Source organism: Lissotriton helveticus, chromosome 7 (genome assembly GCF_964261635.1).
Source record: "Lissotriton helveticus chromosome 7, aLisHel1.1, whole genome shotgun sequence".
Classification (NCBI taxonomy): domain Eukaryota; kingdom Metazoa; phylum Chordata; class Amphibia; order Caudata; family Salamandridae; genus Lissotriton; species Lissotriton helveticus.
The window spans coordinates 1927303215-1927311342 of record NC_136068.1 but is presented as its reverse complement, the minus strand read 5'-3'; positions in this window follow the sequence as shown (position 1 = coordinate 1927311342).

The following is an 8128-nucleotide window of genomic DNA, read 5'->3' as shown; positions in this document are numbered from 1 at the left end:
AAATCCTACCAAGCACTGGTGTGGTCTCTGACTAGTTTTAGCCAGCCTGCCACCACCAGACATGTTTCAGACCCCATGGGGTGAGAGCCAGCCCTCTCAGAGGCCAGGAACAAAGCCTGCTGTGCGCGGAGGTGCTTTATATGTCCCCCAAACCGGGATGGCATTCCAGGACAGGAATCTTCAAAGATGATGCAACCTTTGAAATGCAACCTAGGCATCTCCAGATAGTGGAGGATGCCAAATCCCCTGTCCTGCTCCATTTCTGATGGAAGGGCAGGCGGGAAAATGAGTTAGATTAGGAGGAGTGTCTACATTCAGCCAGCACCACCCCTAAGGTGGGGCAGGTGATGTGGACATTACTTTTCCAATTCCTCCATCTTGGGATGGCAAGAATTAACCTATTGGGGCTAGGGTAGTGCTCCTTTCTACAGGAAGTGGAATCTTCCATTCTGGATCCTTAGAGGGGAACCATCCAATCAGGATCCTTGGAGGGGAACCATCCATACGGGATCCTTGGAGGGAGCCATTCATTCTGGATCTTTAAAGGGGAACCATCCATTCGGGATCGTTAGAGGGGAACCAACCATTTGGGATCCTTAGAGGGGAACCATTCATTCTGGATCCTTAGAGGGGAACCATCCATTCAGGATCCTTAGAGGGGAACTATCCATTCTGGATCCTTAAATGGAAACCATTCGTTCAGCATCCTTAGATGGGAACCATCCATTCTGGATCCTTAAAAGGGAACCATCCATTCTGGATCCTTAGCGGGGAACCATCCATTCGGGATTCTTGGAGGGGAACCATCCATTCTGGATCCTTGGAGGGAATCATCCATTCTGAATCCTTAGAGGGGAACCATTCATTTGGGATCCTTAGAGGGAACCATCCATTCGAGATCCTTGGAGGGGAACCATCCATTTGGGATCCTTAGAGGGGAACCATCCACTCGGGATCCTTGGAGGGGAACCATCCATTCTGGATCCTTAAAAGGGAACCATCCATTCTGGATCCTTAGCGGGGAACCATCCATTCGGGATTCTTGGAGGGGAACCATCCATTCTGGATCCTTAGAGGGGAACCATTCATTTGGGATCCTTAGAGGGAACCATCCATTCGAGATCCTTGGAGGGGAACCATCCATTTGGGATCCTTAGAGGGGAACCATCCACTCGGGATCCTTGGAGGGGAACCATCCATTCAGGATCCTTGGAGGGAACCATCCATTCTGAATCCTTAAAAGGGAACCATTCATTTGGGATCCTTAGAGGGGAAGCATCCATTCTGGATCCTTAGAGGGGAACCATCCATTCTGGATCCTTTGAGGGGAACCATTCATTTGGGATCCTTAGAGGGAACCATCCATTCGAGATCCTTGGAGGGAAACCATCCATTTGGGATCCTTGGAGGGGAACCATCCATTTGGGATCCTTAGAGGGGAACCATCCACTCGGGGTCCTTGGAGGGGAACCATTCATTTGGGATCCTTTGAGGGGAGCAAAACAATAAAGACCCACTCCCTCGGCGTACGACCAAATCAGTGACTAAAGGGGGGTGTTCCAAACGTCCTACTCCCTACAATTCTCTTACCAATTTTGTAAGAGACACTATGCACTGTTCTCCGCCAACGTATAAAAACCTGTTCTCCCGGGCCACACACCAGAACCCACACGTACGGTGTACCCGAATTCCAGGGATCACCACTGCATCCACACCCACCGTTGGACACTGCTCCTGTTAGAGCAAAAAATGTGAAAGACGCAAGTGACATCTCACGGAAACACCACCATCGGGGTAACTGGTATCAAATTTCCAGACAGGCCCCTGTCTCATCATCGGTTGTCACATGCGTCTTAAAGAAAAATAAGATGAAAGGAAAGAAGTGTCCAAAACAACCAACATATACAGTGACAAACTAGTGTAGGCGCAGAAATATCTGCTAGTGACCAACACATACAGACAAAGTGAAAATAACGTAACAAAGTGCATAAAAACACACACACGATAATCCGTCCCTTACCCAATTTTATTCATAGGGCGGAGATTGTGTGCTTGTATAAAAAGGCTGGTAGTTAATCATGCCTACCACAACCTACTGCCAGTGCCGACATGTTTCACTGCTATGTTATATTAAAGCAGTTTCTTCAGGGCTGCACTCTGGGAATGTCACTTCACTGTTTTGGACACTAGTTCTGTAGTGTGCTGCCAAGAGAGAACAGGTAAAAGAACCAATTAAAACCATGTAGACCTGAACCAGGAGCCAACGCAGCCTGGATGTACTGAATGAGGTATGGGGTGTACAAAGTGAAATATTACCAGGGGGCAGCCAGGCCATTCATACCGGCCGCTCCTGTTTCTTCTAGGGCAACAAACACTTCTCATGTAAGTCTGTACCTTATTGCTCCAGTATAAAATCTGTGAAAGGTAAAGTGTATGCATTTGTATCATGATCAAACTGAGACATAGGCTTCGTATTACTGTCTCCTCGTTTGCACCAACACACTCTGCTAGGTTCTACACCGGTGTCATACCCACGGCGTGCCTATAACTGATGTCAAAAACGCTCTCTTAACGCATACTCCCCATCCTTTTGAGTGGCAGGCTGCAAAAGATATCATAATCACACACACCGTTATCCTTACACTTTGAAAGCCACTACTTCGCTCATTAGGTATAATGCCCCTCAATACCGAGTAGCGTGTTGAAAAGTGGTGTCAACAACATCTATGCCCCACACAGCGCACCTCCGTGTAAACAAATTACTTCCCTGATCGGATTCTCTCACGGGCCTCCTCTCACCGTGCCGTGCTCGGAAGACGCCTTTCCTCAGCCGTCACTAGCAGATATTTCTGCGCCTTCACTAGTTTGTCACTGTATATGTTGGTTGTTTTGGACACTTCTTTCCTTTCATCTTATTTTTCTTTAAGACGCATGTGACAACCGATGATGAGACAGGGGCCTGTCTGGAAATTTGATACCAGTTACCCCGATGGTGGTGTTTCCGTGAGGTGTCACTTGCGTCTTTCACATTTTTTGCTCTAACAGGAGCAGTGTCCAACGTTGGGTGTGGATGCAGTGGTGATCCCTGGAATTCGGGTACACCGTACTTGTGGGTTCTGGTGTGTGGCCCGGGAGAACAGGTTTTTATACGTTGGCGGAGAACAGTGCATAGTGTCTCTTACAAAATTGGTAAGAGAATTGTAGGGAGTAGGACGTTTGGAACACCCCCCTTTAGTCACTGATTTGGTCGTACGCCGAGGGAGTGGGTCTTTATTGTTTTGCTGATTTTGAGTGGAGGGCGACCCGCTCCAGTATCCCTCTGTGCTCCTATAATTGTTTGAATCCTTTGAGGGGAACCATCCACTCGGGATCCTTGGAGGGGAACCATCCATTTGGGATCCTTGGAGGGGAACCAGTAAACACTCCTCCGATATCTTCGTCCTCATCCAACACAATGTGTTAGAAATTATCATCCTCACTGAAACTTGGCTAAATCCCGCCTCCACTCCTATCCTAGACCTCCTAGTAACTCCTACCACGACAGAGCCCTTTAGCTGGGGGGTGGCCTAGCCTGTATTCACTCTCTCGATTTCCCACTCGGAGTCCTCTACGCCTTCCTCCAGTGAATACCTTTGCCTCAGCATTTCAAGTAATAACCTGCCGGTGTGCAAACTTCACACTTTTTATCACCCCCTGGTAGACAATCTCCCCTTCATCAAGCAACTAATGGAAATCCTCTCTGGCAATGTCGACTTAGTATTGTCCCAAATCTTCCTAGATGAGATCAGCTCGTCATCAGCCACGGCGCTCCGGTGTTCATGACGAGCTGAGCTCGTCATGACCGCACCCGTTAAATGGAACTGTTGCATGCTGGGCTGATTCCCCTACTGTGCTGAGCTGTCCATTGGAACGGGCATGGTATAAGCACTGGAGCGCCGTGGCTCATGACGAGCTGACCTCGTCACGAGCACCGGGGCGCTCTGCGCGCCCCCTCCCCCCAGCACAGCGGGGGGGAAACAGCCCGCAGTGAAGGGGTTAAATGGTTGCCCTACCAAGTTTGAATTAAGTTAAAGATTGCCGTTCTGGCGCACCAAGCCCTCCATTTCAAAACCCCCAGTTACCTAGCGCAAAAGCTTGAATTATCCTGTGGTGGTAGAGCCACAAGAAGCGCTAACACTTTCCTCTTGAAACCACACATCTTTAGCAAGAGGAGAACCTGCCACCGAGCCTTCTCCGGCGCTCCCCCGAAGATATGGAACTCTCTGCCACCGGAAATACGCAGAATCTTCTCCATGATTGCTTTCAAACTGGAAGCCAAAAGATTCCTAATGAACAAGTTCTTACCTTAATTGGGTTAGGATCATCGGCTCTAAGTCACTGATCCTTCAACCGTTAGACCCTCAGTGGATGCTACTTTTCTTTACCTCATTGTGGGCCACTCTCTTAGCCCACTATGTACCTGGTATTGTATTACTCTTCTCTGACCCCTTGCAAATCAGTCTGACCCTGTGCCTCATGGGAACAGTCCAGCCCGAACTACAAGGCCATGTCTTTCCTGGACTGGAATCAAGCTTCCTGGGACCGGTTACAGGTTCATAATCCTCATCAGCCAGGCTATCTTGAATCCAGTAGCAAAGTGAGCAAGGGACCCACGTATGGGCATACCCTGCCAACTTAGGGCGAACACAGCGATACCAAAGGGGATGATGGACGGAGCGCTTGAGCAAATCAAACACTCACCCCCAGTCAACTGATCTGGGTTTAATCCATCATCATTCTTTAGCTCACTCCACCACCCCAGTTCAGACATGGCCATATGCATGAGGCACAGGGTCAGACTGATTTGCATATGGCCATGTCTGAACTGGCCCTCTCATGGGCCCCGTGTCCCTGGACTCAGTGTAAGGAGTGTGTACAGTGGGCGGTGGAGCCCTTTCTGGCCCTCTGGTATTCTGGACAGAGCTGGAGACCCCCTTCCTACCTTCCTCTGCCAGGGCAGGCGGTCAGGACTTCTGCAGCACAGGAGGGTGGAACGCGTCCTTCTCTTCCTGTTATAGTCTTGCCCTCCTAGTGGGGGGATGATTGGGGGGGCGGGGGTCTCAAGGATACAGCCAGTATGAGGAGCTTGAGGTGCGTAGAACTATCATTTTTGGAGGTAACTTCCATTTAGCGAGTCCTTAATAGCAATTTTTACCGAATCGCTATTAAGGACTCGCTAAATTGAATGTAGGTAGGAATCACTAAAATATTAGCGATTCCTTAATATTCCTTAATAATGAATCGCAAATTGAGATTAGGAAGCCCATAGGAATGAATGGGAAGATATTCACTATTTGCGAATAGGTATTAAAGAATCGCAAGGGTGCCAGGGTGTCAGAAGGACACCCTGTTGCACCCCTGAAATGTGCATGTGTGCACATGTGGCGCACATACATGCCCTAAGGGCATGAATGTGTGCCACATGGCACTTTAAAAAAAAGCAAAAAAGTGCTTTTTAAAGGAAATCGCTAATTACCACCAACTTGAAGTTGGTGGTTATTAGCGCTTTCTGAAGGCTGAAGTGCACTTTCTTTTGTGCTACTTACATTGCATATAAGGAATCGCAATTTCCGATTCCTTAAATGCAAGAGCAAAATAAGGATCGCAATGTTGCGATTCCTTATTTTGCTAGTAGGTTTAAACTCACCTACATTGCTCGCAGCCAAATACTGATCACAAACGCTGAAATTCTGTGAATTTCAGCGTTAGCGATCGGTATTTGGCCACCTACATCTGGCCCTCAGTTGTTGCAAGTTTTACCCACAGCAGTCCTGAAGTCCACTTGAACCTTTTACCCCATATATATCCAGAGTTTATTGTCTTCTCCATCAGCATGTCTAAAGTTCTTGCTCTCTTTCTTTTGCAGTGGAGCTTTAATGGCGGGCTGTGAGTGTTCCAAGAGAGTGTCGTCCCCACAGCGGGGGGAGATGGCCAGTGAGAAGTGTTCCAGGCGCTTTTCAGACCGCCAGCTTGGTGTCAGGTCAGTAGAAAGGTTTATAACCCAACTTATCTTTGGAATTTAAAGCAAAACCTTAGATTTATGATTGTGAGTGTAATTGGATTTATATTGTGCTTACTACCCTTGACGAGGCGTTGACGCACTTTGAGGTCCTGGCGTTCCCCTCAACTCTAGTTCAATGTCCAGTTGCGACTGGTTCTTGACGTTTCTCAGCAGCACCAGCTTCTATTGTTCACAGGAGTATTTGTACTCTCAGCAAGAGGGGAAAGTGTCACACGTGGGGGCGGGGGGCTATGTCGTGTTGAGGTTCCTCCAGTTAAAAGGCCCAGTTTCCTCCACACACAAACCCTGCTGCACTCTCCAAACAGAGGCGAGGACTTGCAGAGGAGCACAAGAGCGTCCGCAGGAGGGCCTGGGCCCCGTGTCCCTGGACTCAGTGTAAGGAGTGTGTACAGTGGGCGGTGGAGCCCTTTCTGGCCCTCTGGTATTCTGGACAGAGCTGGAGACCCCCTTCCTACCTTCCTCTGCCAGGGCAGGCGGTCAGGACTTCTGCAGCACAGGAGGGTGGAACGCGTCCTTCTCTTCCTGTTATAGTCCTGCCCTCCTAGTGGGGGGATGATTGGGGGGGCGGGGGTCTCAAGGACACAGCCAGTATGAGGAGCTCGAGGTGCGTAGAACTATCATTTTTGACTTGGGGGTGCTCTGAAGCTTTAAGCTGTCCAGGGGACCTTCCATCACTCACATCTCACAGCTGGCCTGTCCTTTCCTTCTGCTGGGCTCCTACAACTGTAAGCTCCACCCCGGGCCAGCTCTCATCGGTGCTTTGGCTCAAAACTCTAGGTCTGACCTCCAGGCACAAGAGGACAGAGCTGCTTCCGAGCATGCGTGAGCTCGAAGGCCTGAGGTCCTGTCTCTTGTGAGCTGAAAGAGCCGAGGTCCTGTCTCTTGTGAGCTGGAAGGGTCGGGGTCGGGGTCCTGTCTCTTGTGAGCTGGAAGGGCAGAGGTCCTGTCTCTTGCGAGCTGGAAGGGCCAAGGTCCGGTTTCTTGTGAGCTGGAAGGGCCGAGGTCCTGTCTCTTGTGAGCTGAAAGGGCCGAGGTCCTGTCTCTTGTGAGCTGGAAGGGCCGGGGTCCTGTCTCTTGTGACCTGAAAGGGCCGAGGTCTTGTCTCTTATCAGCTGGAAGGGCCGAGGTCCGGTCTCTTGTGAGCTGGAAGGGCCGAGGTCCTGTCTCTTGTGAGCTGGAAGGGCAGAGGTCCTGTCTCTTGTGAGCTGGAAGGGCCGAGGTCCTGTCTCTTGTGAGCTGGAAGGGCCGAGGTCCTGTCTCTTGTGAGCTGGAAGGGCCGAGGTCCTGTCTCTTGTGAGCTGGAAGGGCCGAGGTCCTGTCTCTTGTGAGCTGGAAGGGTCGAGATCCTGTCTCTTGTGAGCTGGAAGGGCCGGGGTCCTGTCTCTTGTGAGCTGGAAGCGCCGAGGTCTGGTCTCTTGTGAGCTGGAAGGGCCGAGGTCCTGTCTCTTGTGAGCTGGAAGGGTCGAGGTCCTGTCTCTTGTGAGCTGGAAGGGCCGAAGTCTTGTCTCTTGTGAGCTGGAAGGGCAGAGGTCCTGTCTCTTTTGAGCTGGAAGGGCCGAAGTCTTGTCTCTTGTGAGCTGGAAGGGCCGAGGTCCTGTCTCTTGTGAGCTGGAAGGGCCGAGGTCCTGTCTCTTGTGAGGTGGAAGGGCCGAAGTCTTGTCTCTTGTGAGCTGGAAGGGCAGAGGTCCTGTCTCTTGTGAGATGGAAGCGCCGAGGTCCTGTCTCTTGTGAGCTGGAAGGGCCGAGGTCTTGTCTCTTGTGAGCTGGAAGGTCTGAGGTCCTGTATCTTGTGAGCTGGAAGGGCCGAGGTCCTGTCTCTTGTGAGCTGGAAGGGCCGAGGTCCTGTCTCTTGTGAGCTGGAAGGGCCAAGGTCCGGTCTGTTGTGAGATGGAAGCGCCGAGGTCTGGTCTCTTGTAAGCTGGAAGGGCCGAGGTCCTGTCTCTTGTGAGCTGGAAGGGCCAAGGTCCGGTCTGTTGTGAGATTGAAGCGCCGAGGTCTGGTCTCTTGTAAGCTGGAAGGGCCGAGGTCCTGTCTCTTGTGAGCTGGAAGGGCCAAGGTCCTGTCTCT